General features: G+C 36.5%; 1 protein-coding gene across 1 annotated transcript in view; it reads left to right on the top strand.

Annotated features, from left to right (window-relative positions):
• Cradd (CARD and death domain containing adaptor protein) overlaps positions 1-15,517 on the top strand; it is a 174,139-nt gene that overhangs the window by 95,973 nt on the left and 62,649 nt on the right. The window lies entirely within an intron of this gene.

Genomic DNA, 15,517 nt, shown 5'->3' with positions numbered 1-15,517 from the left:
TTAATATGTTAAATGTTTAGGCCTTTGGGGAAACTTACTATGCCTTGCTGACTATTGAAATGCAGTCCCTCTCTGGGGTCAATTCCTCTCATTCAATAAATGAAGAATATGGGCTAGGGTTGTGGCTCAATGCTCGCCCACATGCGTGAGGCACCGGGTCCAATCTTTAGTACCACGTAAGTAAATAAAATACAGATACTGTGTCCACCTACAACTAAAAAAATACAATTTTAAAAATAATAAATGAAGAATAAAATTTTGGTTTGTTAAGCTTAAGATAATTAAAATTATTTTAAATTTCTGGCCATTAGCCAACTGAAAACCACTACAGGGTTTTTGTTTGTTTGTCTTGAAAATACACTCAAGAGAAATTAACCACAATCAGTTATGGCCTATATTAGAAGTCCTTTTTGTGTTCTTGTGTTAAGATTCTGGAAATAGCTACAGAATCATAGCACTCAAAAATATAAGAGCAAGGTGTTTTCACCACTTGAGGCTGGGGGTATAAACTTTCATCCTTTGCCAACCCCTTTAAAATTTGTGACTGAACTTCAAAGCACATCTTATTCTCTTGTCAGTGGAGCCAAAACATTTTAATTATGCCTGAACAACTGTTGCAGGTTATTATCAACGAGTGAGTAAGAGTTTTACTTTGCTGGTTTATGATACTGCACATACTTAGATTCAGTTAAATATCAAAATTGACACAAGCCAATATATAGAGTCAATGGTAAGGACTTTAATTCTCCCAAAGGCTGATAGAATTTCAATTTTCATTTTCAATTTCTTTCAATCCATAGAAAGCAAACGGTTTCCTGTCATTTTCTTTTTTAAAACCACAGATTCTGGAAGCATTGAGATGGAAATGCCCTCTGAACATAGTTCTAACCAATGCAAAAACCATTTTTTGAGGTAGGATTGACAAAATCCTTGGGCGGGAATAATGACTGTATTGTTTGGTAACTGAAAAGAAAGGAAAGTTGGGCATAACTAAATAGTAATAATGATGTTTAAAAAATATATTTCAGAGAAAAGACAAGTATTTTTCAATGTCTAGAGACTTGAAAGGATGGTACAAAAAGTGAAAAAGGGAAATACAAAGAAATAAAGAGGAAAATTTTTATAGTAAACTCACAATATTTTTGGATGAGCACATAAAAGGAAAGGGAATGATTTTAAGAACAAGGAATTTTTTGATTGCCTTGGATATTAAGAGAATGTACAGAAAGTTGAAAGACAAGCACATGGTCAAGAGCAATTTCAGAGGAGTGGCACAAACCAGTAAGGAAATATCTGCAAAACTCAAGTTCGGACCAAGCTAAGGCTGGAGAGAATGCTAAAGACAACAGAAAAGAGATGTTTAAAGCTATATTCAAAACAAGAACAAGTAAAGGCTAAGCTCATTGCTTGGGGCAGAGGAATAATGTTAACATATGATGGAAAGCAGACCTACTCAATTCTTTGGCTTCTCTCTTTATCAAAGAGTGATCTTTAAACTGGAATGTATAATGTAAACATGGTTAAGAATAAATTGAAGCAGGGAAGATAGGTAACAATAATACAGTTACAACTACAGTTTGGTGAGTTTTTACTCGGGACTGAGTACCATAAAAGAGATTTTAGTTACTTTTTTCTAGTACTTATAGAAACTGCACATGGTAGGTATTATTGCTGTCATCGCTGTTTTATAAAGGAGAAAATTGAAAATTATAAAATCAGGAAGATTTTATAACAGGCCTGGAATTAACATAGCCAGCAAGTGATGTGCTACGATTTGGTTCAGGACTGACCAATCCCTTTGAAGCTTCAAAGTCTGGCTCTTTTGACTAGACACTCTGACTCCCATGCCTATCAGCCCCAAGTTTTTAAACAGGATTGTGTTTTTCAGTTTAAATTATATTTTAAGTACATCAACACATACAGACCTAGAAGATGGTATTGAAGAACCATAGTGTGTAATGATCACTGAAATGAGGAAAATCAACATGATATAAAACAAAGACATCTTGATTTCTTTCTTAAAGATTCACTTGGGACTGTATAAGGCCAAGAGCTTGATGTTAATGCTTGGCAAAGCTGAGATTGTGTTAGCAAATGATTTTCGAAAAGTTGAAAATGAAAGAAAGGATCCTTAGGAGGCAGCATTGTCTCATGAAGCAGGCCAAATTAGAACCCACCCCCACCGGCCTTTCTCCCTTTCTTATGTAACTTGTGCCCCCCTCCCCCAGGAGATCTAATGGATTATGAGCAAGTGAATCAATCTGGGATATTCATATTTGGTTGAACTACTTTATGCAGATTATTGATTTAGACAGGTTTTATGGAAATAAAAATACTACGTTATGTCATTACTCTTGTCTTTCCATATAACAGCTCTATCAAAAAAAGGAAGTAAGTTTTGGCCTGAATTGTTCTTAGTGAACCCATGGAGTTTCCTGGTATTTATTACTATTCAAGTGCTCATGAATCATCTAGGTCAGCATTGTTCAAGCTATATTCTGAGGAACTTTAAGGTTGGAAAAGTAAATAGATGTCATTGCTTCAAGCAGTTTGGGAAATGCTGACCCGTGTAATCATTTGTTCTTAAACTTCACTAGGGATAGACATTAAGATCCTTTGTTTATGATTTGGAGAATCAAAGTCTTCCATCTTTTTCAAAATCTGAACATGATTTGTTTGCCTTCTCTTTGATTTCTCAGAATGTTCCATATCTTTGTGCATATCCGTCAGTTCTTTTAGCATCCTAGAATGTAATTTATCATGGCTTGGTGACTTGAATGCCTTTACAGTAGCTAGGCACATTCTTACTTATTTGGGACTTTACTTCCTATTTATGCTTTATCTTTTGAGGCTTCAGGAAAAATTAGGCATGGTGTGTTCAATAGCTTAAGGTAGGAGCAGTAATTTGAAGTTGCATATAGATTTCACATCAGTTTAATGAAGTACCTTTTAATAATTTGGTAAATTTAAGCAGAGATTATATTATCTGTGTCACAGATATAAAGAGGACATTCATACATCAGATGGAATATTAGAGAAGATGACCTTCTGACTCTTAATATTCTATGAATATGGACATTTCTGTTTCATACATAGTCAAAACATGGAATAGCCCTTGGGTACTGTCAAAATCTTGGAAATCAAAAGCTACTTTGTTATGGTACAGTTATTACCCGAGAAAAGCATGTACAGCCTCAAATTCTGATAGTATTTGCTGTCTTGATTATTCAAAGGGAATGGGCAGTTGGGTAATGGATCTGTTTCAGGGACCCTTGAATTTGTTATGGTGAAACTTTGCTGTTCTTTCATGGTTCAAGACTACAATTATTGGATATCACCACTGTCTTCTCTTCCAATGGCACTGTTCTCTGTGGGTTCTTAAAAATTGATCTTCAAAGAAGAAAAATCAAATTTTGGTTAAGAATCTGTTTGCTCTGCTGAGATCTAAATTTTGCAGAATTTTGAAATAAAATGGAATTAATCTTGCCCATAGGTAGTTTGGAAGAAATGTTTGTGAGGTTTTTTCCTTTCTTTTTTTCTTTCTTTTTTTTTACTAGAACAAAGAGCTATAGTCAGTGTTTACTTTTTCAAACCAAGTAGTGGTTCTTTGAAAATAGCTCATTTTCCCATAGTAATGAATAAATTACCTAAAGTAATAGGATTAACAGGATTATATTTTACTGTCAAAACAAAACATTGCCAGGAGTTATTGCTGCTCTTCAGGACCAGACTTGAGTAAATTCCGTGGCAGTGTTAGCATTTGAAGAATATAAGAGGGAATAGTTTTATATTGCTCCTGTACACTTAAATATGACTGCTGTTGAATAAAATTGCATGAAAAGTAATGTTGGAGTAACCATCCTGTGATCTTGCCTGACTGTAAGAACCGAAGGACATTGCTTATAGACAAAAATCTGTCCCTTTTCCCCTCACCTGTTTCTTCTCCCCAAAGACTGGTGGATCTTTGGCGCACACACACCGCTTTTCAAAGTATACTTAAAGTCTGCTCATCTTACAAAATGTTCAGCCTTCACCTTTTTAACCCTTTGGTGGAAGCTTAACTCATTTCTTGCTTTGTATATCATAACTTATCTTTGCTTCCCCTGATTCTTTACAGAGCAGGTCTGAAATTATCCCTCTTTTCTTCCAGAGAAGCACCACTGTGTCTGAGGCTCTGGAGGCAGAATGCCAGGATTGAAATCCTGACTTTGGCTGCTTCCTAGCTGGGTGACCTTGGGAAAGTTACCTGTGTGTCTCAATTTCCTAATTTGAAAATAAGAATAGTACCAATATCACAAGATTGTAGACTTAGACCATGTAAGAGTGCTTAAAGTAAAAAGTAAAACCCTTAATATATACTGATAGTATTGAATAAAGACCAAGAATCTCACGCATGTTAAGACTAATCCATGAACTACTTGGCTTTTCCTGGTCTTTTGCTTCCTTCTTCTCCTTCCCCTTTGTCCTCCTCTCTTCTGTCTGCTCCTGGGTCTGTCTCCACCCTCAAGACTTTATCTTTACCCTCTACCCTACTCCTTGGACTGGGCTGATCCTCTCTGTTCATATAAACCTCGCTTACAGGTCTTTAAGAGCTTTCAAAAATAATTTTTTCTTCATGGATGCTTTCTTACTATGAGGAAGAGACGTGAGTCACTCCCCTGCTTGAACCTTTTCTAAACATACAACTTTGCCTTACCAGAACACAATGGCATTGATATATATATGTGAAAAAGATTGATTTTACTTCGTGCTGTGTACAAAATGTGTGTTTAGAAGATCAACATTCTTTTAGTAAAGGGTATTCTTTTCTGTTTGGGCCTGTCCTGAGCCCACAGTTCATAGAGAATAGGGGCTTTGCTTTACAGCACCCTAGTCCAGTGGCATCTGCCCATCTATAAGTAGTAAATTTCTTTTTGGTGATTCAGAGAAGAGGTAATATAAATTCAATTATTTACCAAATACTTGGCCCCTAACATGCATTCTAAAAATGGATATTTAATGCTCTGCTCTGATCTAACAATTGCAAAGTCAGCTAAAGCTTTCTCATCTTGCATCAAGGGAATTTTAATTTCTCTACAACTTTAGTGAATGTTGACCAAAGATATTTCTCCAGATTAGATATAGAAAATATCCATGCTTCTTTCCACCCGTCCAGCCATCCCCCTTTCCTTTTGGAAGCTTTCATCCTTATCTCTACTTATTGTTTGACCGTACCTGTACTGAAAGCCCTGTATTGAAGAGTGACTTTGTCGATTAGAAGGTAGGGACTGTTCTGGATGGTTAAAAAAAATCCACTTAATAGTGCATATTTGGGAAAAATGACAAAAATTACAGCAGTTTTGCTTGTCATTTAAAAAATAAACACACTTGGGACCTGTCTGGATTCATTGACTTTACAGAACCAGACTGAAAGTACATCATGCACTAAATTATGACAGAACAAATTCTTCTTTTAGGACATTTATGGTGGGTTGGGCTTTTCTTTTATTCCATCTTTCTGTGTGTCTCATTACTGACAAGGAGTTTTGAAGCATCAAGCTTTTCCTACCTCTGTATAAAGATAATCAAAGCTCTCTCTCAGTGGCCTCCAGCTATTTTTCCTTCCCATGTTGGAACTAATCCTTGTCATGACTGCTTTTTGGTATTCTAAACAGAGGTAGGTATTCCTAAAGAGCTGTATATGTGTTATAAAGGAGACCTTTTGGATACTGATGGCTAGTTTCTATTAGAAAATTCGTCAAGGGGCTGGGGTTGTAGCTCAGTGGTAGAGTGCTTGCCTAGGATATGTGAGGCACTAGGTTCCATCCTCAGCACCACATGTAAATAAATAAAATAAAGGTCCATTGACAACTAAACAATATTTAAAAAAAAAGAAAATCCTTCAAAAAAGAATGAATGAGTAAATGAATGAATGCAGGTGTTTTGTGGGGGAAAGATAGGTTTTACTTTTTACTTTAAGATTAAGTGGGGAGGTAGCACATGGAGATACTGCTTGAGCCTATTGCTGGAAGTTAAACTGCTCTCTTATACATAATTGAAATTGGATTTCTCAATAATCCTGTCAAGTCAATAGGGAAGCTTATTATCCCTAAAATAAAAAGAGCCATTTTTTTTATAGAACAATTTTTTTAAAGAGAGAGAGAGAGAGAGAGAGAGAGAGAGAGAGAGAGAGAGAATTTTAATATTTATTTTTTAGTTTTTGGCAGACACAACATCTTTGTATGTGGTGCTGAGGATGGAACCCGGGCCACATGCATGCCAGGCGAGCGTGCTACCGCTTGAGCCACATCCCCAGCCCCCAAAAGAGCCATTCTTAAAGAAACCAGAGCTTATTGGGTTGGCTTCCTCCCATCTCATGACTGAACCCAGAGTCCATCTTGTTATTTTAAGTAAAGTGCTTTCCTTACTAGATCAGGAAATTTCACATTTGATTATCCAGAAGGTTTGAGGTCAGTCTGAGAAATTCACACTTTTGACACACACACCTCAGGAGACACTGATGCAGGTGTGTACCAGACCACATTTTTAAAAACTCACTCTATGCTGTATTATATCCTGGGTTTCAACTTCTTTTTAATTAAGTATAATATATTGAAAATATAGACTTAAGATGTTATGTTTAACTTATGAGAACTGAAATGATAAGTTCACTTAAGCATTGTGCCCAAATCCAAAATGATACACAGACGAGGTTATTAATTACAACACTATTTGTAATAGCCAAAGACCAGAAATCTTTCAAATATCAGGAACAGAATGGTTGAATAAATGATAGTATATTTATACAAAGGAATAATATGCACTTAGAATAAAGAATGAATAGATTTAGGGATCTATTATTAAACGATAAAAGTAAAGTAGAAAGGAGTATTTATATAGTATATTACTGTTAGCATAAGAAAGAAAGGAAAATACAAATATATATTTGTGTATATATATATATATATATATATATATATACACACACATATTTGTTTAAGAAAAGAAAGGAAACATAAATAGGAAGCTAATAAAAATGGCCACCTGGCTATCTTGTAGCGGGTTGCCCTTGGATCCCTGGCTGCTTCAGGGTCCCTGGTGGGCTTACCAGCAGTGGCCTAGCAGAAAAATAAGAAAAGATGTGTGAATATATTCAGGTCACTGAAAATGAGAATAACAAACCCATGAAAATGCTAGCAGAAGATGATGGGACAGTGTTGCTGTCCATGGTTACAGCCCAGCTTGTAGGGGCCTATGGGTTACACTACGCAAATTCAGTAAGAAGAATTCTGCGGACCTCTGATACTGAGGAATCTGGTATATGTTGTCAACTATCCCAAAGGTAACAGAAGAAAAATGGTTTGAGATAGGTGCTTCTATCAGCAGCAAAAGTGAATAGAACAGTATAGTGACCTCTGATTTAATAGTGTTGAGCCTTCTATGGAAAATAGATCTGGTGTCTTTGGAGAAGTTCTTATAATGCAGGTCATGAAAGATATTAAAATTGGTCATTCAAAAGCATTTGGCTTTTTTTTTGTTTAAACAATAGGAAATCTAGGGGAAAGTATTATTATAGACATCCGATCGCTAAATGACGGTGTGACTTTAAACTTCTTAATTCTCACCAAAGCCCAGATGAGACATTGAGAAACACAAAGATGGTTGTTGGGCATTATATAAAGAACATGACTGCCAATGTGGCAGTTCGTTAGTTAAATGCAGAAAAGTGGAAGATGTTTTTACTCCCAAACTCCTCAGGGGTTTTGCCTTTGTAATGTTATCAGATGGTCAGGTTGCCCAGTCTCTTCTTGGAGAGAAAGTGATCATTGAAAGCATAGTATACATATATCAGTCCATACCTAAGCACAACAGCAATACCCAGTCGAAGGGAGAGGGCTGGCGTCAGGGTGGAGAGAAACTTTGTGCTTTCAGCATTATCCCAGCAATAAGGCTGTGGCCTAGGCACAGTTGGGGTATGAGTAGAACCAGTTCAACCCATTAGGAAATAACCAAAACCAAGGCAACATGCAGTGGGGGAACCAAATTAGGTGTTTGGTTGCAGAAATAACTCTTACGGTGGTTCTGATTTCATTGTCACAATTGGTTGGAAATGAGCACCAAATGTAGGGCTGAAAATCATCTAGCTTGGGAATGTGGACAGTTTTGCATGGTTGGTTGGTAAAAAATGGTGGGAAGTCAAATGTTTCTAAATTCATAGGTGAGAATATTGTAAGATATGTGTGTACTACACATTTTCAAAGTAGGTTGTTCAGTGTGGAGTATATCAACAGTATTTGTTACTTTTTTTTTTTTTTTAGAAAAGTGGAAGAGGTAAAGGAGTTTTATAAGTCTCATAACCTAAAGGGTTGAAATATTGAGAGGTTGAAAGTGAACTGTAGTTTGTCTGATTGATATCCAAAGTATTTTCCTCTAATATTTTATCCCTGGACTTGTCAAGAGAATTATTTACATCTCAAAAGTGAAAACCATTGATTAGAACTGCATTCTTTTCTCTTTGTTTTAATTTTAATCCCATCGTATGGATTTTTTCCTTAGGAAAACCTCCTGGGAGATCAAGGTGGAAAAGGAAAAAGGTTATCTGTAGGATGGGGGAGAACAGTGGCTAGGGACTGAAATGGAAGCTAGAGCTCTCTGATATGTATTTGTTATGGTGTAGATAGGAGGTGTCCCCCAAAAGCTTATGTGTATGAAAAAGTGCCAAAAAGTTAAGAGATGAAATGACTGGCTTATGAAAACTTTAACCTAATCAGTGCATTAATTCATGGGGTTTAATTGGGTAGTAATAACTGAAGGCAGATAGGTTATGGCTGGAAGAGGAGGGTCACTGTGGGATGTGCTTTTGGGGACTATATTTTGTCCCTCGTGAACAGCATACTCTCTGTGCTTCCTAGCAGCCACATCCTGAGCTGCTTTCATCCACCACACTCTTCCTCCATGATGGTCTGCTTCACCATGGCCTCTGAACAGTGGGGTGGCTGTCTATGGACCTCTGAAACTGTGAGCACCAAGTAAACTTTTTCTACTCTAAAACTGTTTTTGTCAGGTCTTTTGGTCATAGCAGTGAAAAAGCTGACTAAAGTAGTACTGTTTTATAGTTTTGGTCTTTGACCCATATAAATACTGTGTATAATTAAATTTAAAAGGAAAAGGAAAATCAGACCCCTTTGAGCAACATAAATAGACAAATATAATGGTATATCCCAGTGACTTTGAAATACAATATTTTGACTTCATATCCCTTGTGGATTATAGCCTAAAGCAAAATGAAAAATGGTCACAAGGAATTCTTTTTAAATCCTTCAATAGTTCATTTTTTTCTTTTTTATTGGCACATTATAATTATACATAATGGTAGGATTTGTTATAATAGATTCATAATATATTATGTTAATATAATATATTGTGCATTCAATAAAACAATATAATTTGATTAATTTTATTCCCCAGTACCTCCCCTTTCCCTTCCCTCCCTCCCCCTGATCCCCTTCCTCTATTCTACTGGTCTCCTTCTTTTTTCTTTAATTTGTTGTAATTAGTTATACATGATTGTAGAATGCATTTTGTTACATTGTACACAAATGGAGCACAACTTCTCATCCCCTGGTTATACATGGTACAGAGTCACACCAGTAGAATCACAAGGAATTCTTAAACTGTATCAGTAATCTTATCATTAATTTATATTAGTATTACCAATTATAAATAAGTAATTAGGTCAGTGCCGCTAGGAACCAAGTTTCTGTGTAAGACAAAAGGTTTAAGTATATGCTCAAAAGAATGATAATGCAATCATCCTTTCATTTAAATAAGGGACATCAGTATGAATGCATGATTTATATTATGAAATATGTCCACTGAGCATATAAACAAAGATAACTCAGAGGCAGTGACAGCACAATAGCATTTAGTTCCTCTGCTGCCCAGATTGTGGCCTCTAAATAACCTTTCTCATTAAGAGGATTCAGAGCTCCTTGAGGAAATGGCTCATTCTAGGTCTGGAATGGGAAACTCACAGAATGACCCTGAGACATCTGGAATCTGAAAGTCATCAAAGAAACTCCTGGGATCATGCCAAAATGACTCAGAAACCAACCTGAAGGGGCTCCAAGGGGACCAAAAATGGGACAATTTGAGCATCAGATGTTTGAAATATATATTTTAAAAAATGTTATTTTATGATAGTACTTTAAACATACAACAAAACAAAAACCCAGACTCATTTGTCACTTCTGGAGTTGGGAAGGTATCAAGTCATTCTTCTGAAAATGGATACACACACTACACACACACACACACACACACACACACACACACACACTACACACACACACACACACACACGGAAATCTAGCGTCCACTCTTGCTTTCTCATGTAGACTACTTCATGGTAAGTTCTTTATAGAGAATTATAGGTAATAAATGCAAAAAGATACTAGAAATTTTTAAAAACCCACGATTTTGTAACATCTAATGAAATAATGGAGCCCTTAGGCAACAACCATTATTTAATGCTAAAATCATTAGCTAAAATTGGAGCTTTATAATGGAGAATCAGGCTAATAACATTTGAACCCACTGATCAGTCATCACCAAAAGTGGGACAACTGAACATTATGCTCCTCCAACATGATCTGATGAAAAAAAAAAAAAAAAAAACCAAGCACCACCTGTGAAGTATTCTTACCCACACCCTTGCCTCCTGCAGGGTTGAACTACAATCTCATTGAATATCTATATCTATACTGGACCCAGCTTAATCCATGGGGGTTCCCTCTAAGACCCCCAGTGGATGTCTGAACTGTGGATAGTACTGATCCCCATATATTATGTTTTTCCTTTATATATATATATATATATATATATATATATAATTCATTAATAATAATGAGCTAGAACAATTATAACAGTGTACTCTAATGAAAATTATGTGAATGTGCATTCTCTCTCAAAATATCTTATTGTACTGTTCTTACCCTTCTGAAGTTTTCTTTTTTTGTGGTACTAGTGATTGATCCTAGGGCCCTCAGGCTTGCTAGGCAAGTGCTCCACCACTGAGCTACATTCCCTGCTCTAGCTTGAATGTATTTTAACTTCTTCACAATTTCAGAGAGAGAAGATTTGTTCTTACATGGATCTTAGCAATCTCAACATATTTTATTCTTATCAAGTTGAGAGCTTTCACTTTTTCACCTATCTTTCTAATGGTACTTTGATATAATGATGGCACTCTGATAACCAATATGGCTACTGGCTAATGGGCATACAGCACCCTAGGTGAGTAGAACAGCATAAGACTTTATTATACTACTCAGAATGGCACATAACTTAAAACTTATAAAAATTTTTTATTTCTGAAAATTCCCATTTAATAATTTCAGACTGTTGTTTTAATTTTTTTATTTGTTCTTTTTAGCTGTACATGACAGTAGGAATGTATTTTGTCGCATATACATACATGGAGTATAGCTTATTTTAATTAGGATCCCATTCTTATCCCATTCTTGGTATATTCATATATGAACATAAGAAAGTTATATCTGATTAATTCTATCTTTCCTATTCCCTTCCCTCCTCTCCCCTTCATTCCCCTTTGTCTAATCTACTGAACTTCTGTTCTTCCCCTGCTCTCCTTGTTGTGTTTTAGCATCCACATATCAGAGAGAACATTTGTCCTTCGGTTTTAGGGATTAGATTATTTTACTTAGCATAATAGTGTTCAGAACCATCAATTTTAGCATGATAGTGTTCAGAACCATCAATTTGCTGGCAAAAGTCAAAATGTCATTCTTTTTTATGGCTGAGTACTATTCCATTGTGTACATATACCACATTTTCTTTATCCATTCATCTGTTGAAGGGACTTAGGTTGCTTCCAGATCTTAGCTATTGTGAATTGAGCTGCTATAAACATTGATGTGGCTGCATTACTGTAGTATGCTGATTTTAAGTTCTTTAGATATATACTGAGGAGTGGAATAGCTGGGTCAAATGTTGGTTCCATTCCAAGTTTTCTGAGGAATCTCCATACTGATTTCCAGAGCGGTTGCACCAATTAGCAATGACACTAACAATGTATGAGTGAACCTTTTTCCTCATGTCCTTGCCAACACTTATTGTTACTTATATTCTTGATAATTGCCATTCTGACTGGAGTAAGGTGGAATCTGAATGTAGTTTTAATCTAAATTTCTCTAATTGCTAAAGATGTCAAAATTTTTTTCATATATTTGTTGACCATTTTTATTTCTTCTAAGAAGTACCTATTCAGTTCCTTTGACCATTATTGACTGGGTTATTTGTTTTTTTGATGTTTAAGTTCTTTTTAGTTCTTTTTATATCTTAGAGATTAAGGCTCTATCTGAGGTGCAGGTGGCCAAGATTTTCTCCCATTCTGTAGGCTCTCTCTTCACATTCTTGATTGTTTCCATTGCTGTGAAGAAGCATTTTAGTTTGATACTGTTCCATTTATTGGTTCTTAATTTTATTTTTTGTGCTTTAGGAGTCAGTCGAGGAAGTTGGTTCCTAAGTCAGCATGATGGAGAGTTGGGCCCACGTTTTCTTCTAATAGGTGCAGGTTCTCTGGTCTATGTCTAGGTCCTTCATCCACTTTGAATTGATTTTTGGTGCAGGGGGATTTTTGGTGCAGGGGTTCAGTACCATTCTGTCACATATGGATTTCCAGTTTTCCCAGCACTATTTGTTGAAGAGCTATCTTTTCTCCAATGTGTGTTTATGGCACCTTTGTCTAGTATGAGATACCTGTATTTATGTGGGTTTGTCTCTGTGTTCAGACCGTTTTTGGCTGGGGGTAATTGAAACCACAGAAAATGAAACTACTCCAAGTAAGAGGGACTTCTGTATCAGTTTACAGGAAATACAGGAGACAGAGGAACATGCTAAATACCACAGGATATAAATCAGCCAACATCTCAATATAGGAATATCCACAAAACAAATGAGCCAATTCCTTCAGCAAATAAATGTAATGAGAAAAAAGTAGGGAGGGGGAACTGTTACATGTTAAAAGACCTAAGAGACCTATGAACCAAGTGCAGGTATGAACCTTGTTTGGAACATGATTCATACAAGCCAACTACACAAATACCTTTCCTTTTTTAAACAATAGTAGAAAATGGAATACACTCCATTTATTACATGTTGTTAAGGGATTCTTGATAATTTTTTTAGTCTATTAATGATATTACAGTTGTTTTTTAATAGGCCTTATCTATTGGAAACACTTACTAATGAACTGATAAAATGCCTGAGATTTTCTTTAAAAAAAAAAAAAAACTTCACAGAAAGATAAAAAGTTATGTATAGGGAAATAAATGAAATCAAAATATCGTAATTGTTTAGGTTTTGTGATGGGTTCATGGAGTTCTTTACACTTTTCTCTGTATTTCGTATGAAGAAGTTCTATAATGAAACAATCAAGTTTTGCTAGTTGAAAGGCGGAATCTTGGCAGAGGCCTGAGTTAAACCACTATTTGCTTAACTACGAAAGTAACTGCTACTCACTCAATCTTCTTTTTCCTCCCCTCCCTTTTATATTCTCTTCATTCTTTCTGCTCCCTCAGAAATCATCTGTTTTAGCCATAAGCTGTGGCACACTCCTATAATCCCAGCTGTGTGCAGGGCTGAGGAAGGGGGATCGTGACAAGACCAGTGTAGGCGACTTCATGATGCCCTGTTTCAAAATAAAAATTTTTGAAAAGGGCTGGGGATATAGCACTGGGGTAGAGCACCTGCCTAGCATGTGCAAGGCTCTGGGTTCAGTTCCCATTATTTAAAAAAAAATTCACTTACTAAGCCACATTTTATTCGAGGCACCATTGTGGTGCCAGCAGTCTTCCAAGATACATTACTATTGAATTCTCATTTTACAGACAAGGAAAAGGAAGCGGTGTGTGTGTGTGTGTGTGTGTTAAGTTTCTTGCTCACTGTTAGTCAAATTTCTGTTGCTGTGACAAAAATACTGAGATAATCAACTCACAAGAGGGAAAGATTTATTTTGGCTCCTGTTTTCATGGGTTTTAGCCCATGGTCACTTAGGCTATCACTTTAGACCTGTGGTGGCATAGTTCATGCTGGCTGGAGCCGGGGTCCCAATATTCCCCTCAAGGGCATGCCTCCAGTCAGCTAGCAACTTCCTTCCACAAGGCCTCACCTCTTAAAGTCCCACCACCTCCCAGTGGTGCCACAAGCTCCTGACTATGCCTAACTATGAAAGTAACTGCTACTTTAATACATGGTTCTTGGGAGGATATTTAAGGTCCAAATCATAATAACACCCACAGGCCCATCTGCTTGTCTCCAAAATCTGAACTCTTGTGCATTATATTCTGCTGGTTCCTAAGGTTAGTCCTTTGATTTTATGATTTAAATTCTTTTTGGTTTTTTGTTTGTTTGTTTATGTGTAAATCTTAAATGATGAGTAAATAAGAACAAATGAAGTGAAACAGCATATTCATTTCTTGTGTGTGAGAAAGATGATGGTATCATAATAATTATAAAGACCTAATAGAAGGCAAGCAGTGATAAAAGTGAAATATGTAGCAACTTTCTGTGAATTCATGAGTAAAACCCTACAAATTGTAACCATAAAGTAAAAAATAACATTTACTTATGTGTGTACTTCAACAGGATATGTTGATAATCTTTCTGCTAGAAAGTGGGAAAGCCACTTGACCCAGCCACCTTGCAAGGCAGCCTGAGAAAAATGTCTGACTGCATTTTTCTTGTGTTTGTAAAGGACTTCTAGGACCATCACAATGAAGAAAGTCTCTACAATGTCAAAGCAAACAGACAAATTAAATCCTGAGCTTCCCCTTGCCAGTATGTACTTTCTTTCCTGCAAAGTTGTTTTGGCTTTCTTAAAACCTGGGTGCGCCTGTGGGCATGGACAGACCTCGCCGTCATCTGTCGTGTGTCATGCTCTAGATGTCAGAAGTAGCAGTCATCAGTCAAGGAAGTGTAGCAAGCCACCCGCTGAATTCTTGCTGCAGGGTGTGTGAGATTCATACCTTCTGCTTTACAAGATTTAGTGTGACTTTGCTAAACACCCGCAGTGCAATACTTCATGGCTGGTCTCACATAACTATTTGTGCCCTACAGATGTATAACTGGGTCTTAGGAAATTATACTAATGGGTCTGACATTGTTGTTTTCTTCAAGAATCAGGGCACTAAATATCATCAAGCTGAATGACAAAATTTTACTCACATTAGAGGCCAGCAAGGGTATGAAAAATGGATGAAAATAACTGTTGCTAGTATTTATTGAGTCTTCTTCTATGCCAAGTGCTGTGCTAAGCCCTATAAATTCTTAATCACATTTAGCCTCTCTGTAATCCCATTTTATAGCTGAGGTGGGTGAATCACAGAAAGGCTAAGTGACTTGCCTAAAGTTGCACAGATAGAGGTATAGCTGAGCTCTAAACCTTTGTTACCTGACTCCAGAGCCTTTGCTCTCTATCCACTATGTAGTCAGTGTCAGCTCTTGGAGGAGAACACTC

This window comes from Urocitellus parryii, chromosome 5, assembly GCF_045843805.1.
Source record: "Urocitellus parryii isolate mUroPar1 chromosome 5, mUroPar1.hap1, whole genome shotgun sequence".
In the NCBI taxonomy this organism is placed as follows: domain Eukaryota; kingdom Metazoa; phylum Chordata; class Mammalia; order Rodentia; family Sciuridae; genus Urocitellus; species Urocitellus parryii.
This window is presented reverse-complemented; position numbering and strand designations above follow the sequence as displayed.